The following is a 2,823-nucleotide window of genomic DNA, read 5'->3' as shown; positions in this document are numbered from 1 at the left end:
CCCTCAGTCCCTCAGTTATGACCTATAAAACCCTACATGGCATCGGATCAGAATACCTTCGGGACCACCTTCTGCCACATGAATCCCATTAACCGGTTAGGTCCCACAGAGTTGGCCTTCTCCAGGTCCCGTTGACTAAGCAATGCCATCTGGTGGGACCAAGGGGAAGAGCCTTCTCTGTGGCGGCCCCGGCCCTCTGGAATCAACTCCCCCCGGAGATTAGAACTGCCCCCACCCTCCTTGCCTTTCACAAGCTCCTAAAAACCTACCCATGTCGCCAGGCTTGGGGAAGTTGATATTCTCCTTAGCTACTATGATTTATGTATGGTTTGCTTGGGTTGTGTGATTAATTTTTATAATAAGGGTTTTAATCTGTTTTTTAATATTGGATTTGTACATTGTGCATTGTGTTGTGAGCTGCCCCGAGTCTTCGGAGAGGGGCGGCATGCAAATCCAATAAATTATTATTATTATTATTATTATTATTATTATTATTATTATTATTATCATGTCAATACAACACAGCAAATTAGATCACTATGCTGGATTTCGTATTTCATCACCAGTCGGGCACTTTCCAAGCACCTAGGACTGCATGATGTAGCAGCAAATTATGTTTGCCGATCCCAGTAAAGCGGCCTTTTGCAATTGACAGATGGAGATTTTGTCAATTCCGATGGTTTTCAAATGTCTGCTGAGATCCTTTGGCACTGCGCCCAGCGTGCCAAGTACCACTGGGACCACTTTCACGGGCTTATGCCAGAGTCGTTGCAGCTCGATTTTTAGATCTTTGTATTTCACTAATTTCTCTAGCTGCTTCTCCTCAATTCTGCTGTCTTCTGTCGATGATCCATACTTTCTTTTTCTCCACGATCACAATGTCTGGTGTGTTATGCTTCAGAATTCGGTCAGTCTGAAGTCAGAAGTCCCACAGTAGTTTTGCTTGCTCATTTTCGACCACTTTTTCGGGCTTATGATCCCACCAGTTCTTTGCCACTGGTAAATGGTAGTTCCGGCACAAGTTCCAGTGGATCATCTGTGCCACAGCATCATGTCTATGCTTGTAGTCAGTCCGTGCGATCTTTTTGCAGCAGCTGAGTATGTGATCGGTTATTTCATCTGTTTCTTTACAGAGTCTGCACATCATCATCATCATCATCATCATCATTATATCCTGTGCATGTGCAGAGGAAGCTTTGCTTGCTTGCATGGCCCAGTTCCTAATGGGCTGCAGACCAAAATTTGGTCCACAGCCTGGGAGTTAGACCCCCCACAACTTCTCTATGGGGGGTGGAGCCAAGAAGTGAGGATCACTGGTTATAAAGAAGGCTAAAGAGGCCATCTACGTCAAATTTGAACTGGCCTCTCTCGACAGAGGGAGGAGATATATAACATCATCGATTTCCAGTCTACAATAGCACTAGCAATAGCACTTAGATTTATACCACGTATACCACTATAAACCACTTCATAGTACATCATAATGTATTCCCTGTTACTGACTACTTCACCTTTAACAACAACAACACAAGAGTACGTAATAGATATAAACTGAATGTAAATGGCTCCAGACTAGACTGCAGAAAATACGATTTCAGCAATAGATTTCAGCAACGCCTGGAATTCATTACCTGACTTTGACTCTCAAATCAGTTGGATGGTGACAGCATTGTTAAGGAAAAAAAATTCAAGGTCAACCTCCAGGGTATACAATATGGGGGAACTAATGAGCTATGAGACATCTTCTTTGGTGCTTGGCAAATTCCTTGCTCCGTTTGATTTTGAAGAATCCACCAGAAAGAAAAAAAATATGCTTCTTACCAATACTTTCCTCCCAGCAGTAGCTCAATCAGACCCAGAAGGCAAAAAGCATTATGACTGAATCAACTATATGACATTTGACACTAGGGAAACTTCAGAACTTTGAGTAAACTTACAAAGATGAAATCAAAATCTTTGTAAAACAATATGAATAGAGATAGATGATAGCTAGATCATAGATAAACAGATGATAGATGATAGATAGATAGATAGATAGATAGATAGATAGATAGATAGATAGATAGATAGGACAGATAAAGAGATAGATGATAGATTGATGGATGGATGGATGGATGATAGATAGATGTAGATAGATGATAAATAGATATAGATATAGTAGATACAGGATGGACAGACAGCATAACACTAAAAAAGAGACTTTACTAGGACCTGAAATATAAATATATATATTGATTTTTTTTCTTAATTGTAGTATAAAGGGTTTCTCTTTGCTCCTCAGATCATTGCTTAATTGGTATAAAATTGTACTTATTTATTGAATTTTTATAGCCGTCCCGCTCAACCAAGTGATAATTAAATTTCCAAAATAGGCTTAAAATCTTGTTGGGGGGATTTTTCATTTAATCACTTGATTAAAAAACAAACAAGCGGGAAACCCCAAATTTCTGGTTCTACCCATGTAGGCAATAGTCCTGGCCAATTTTGTATCTTGGACCTGTCTCCTGCAGCTACTTTGTACTGTAGGTCCTATCTTTGTTTCACTGCTGTGGTCTAGAGGTGGTGCTCTCAGCTCACAATCAGGAGGTTATGAGTTCGAATCCAGGTAGGGATTCTGCCTAGGCAGTGCCTAGGATTCTGCCTAGGCAGTGGGTTGGAGTAGATGACCCGCAAGATCCCTTCCAACTCTGTTAATCTGTTAGAACTGTTGCTTTGAGCAATAGAATGTATCCTGAAGAAAATTAGCCTTCTCCATCTGCCTACTTTCCTCTTGAGAGCAGAATATGAAATATCTATGGATATCCATGGGTGATGTTATTTAAA

The sequence above is a fragment of the Erythrolamprus reginae genome, chromosome 8 (assembly GCF_031021105.1).
Source record: "Erythrolamprus reginae isolate rEryReg1 chromosome 8, rEryReg1.hap1, whole genome shotgun sequence".
Taxonomy (NCBI): domain Eukaryota; kingdom Metazoa; phylum Chordata; class Lepidosauria; order Squamata; family Dipsadidae; genus Erythrolamprus; species Erythrolamprus reginae.
This window is presented reverse-complemented; position numbering follows the sequence as displayed.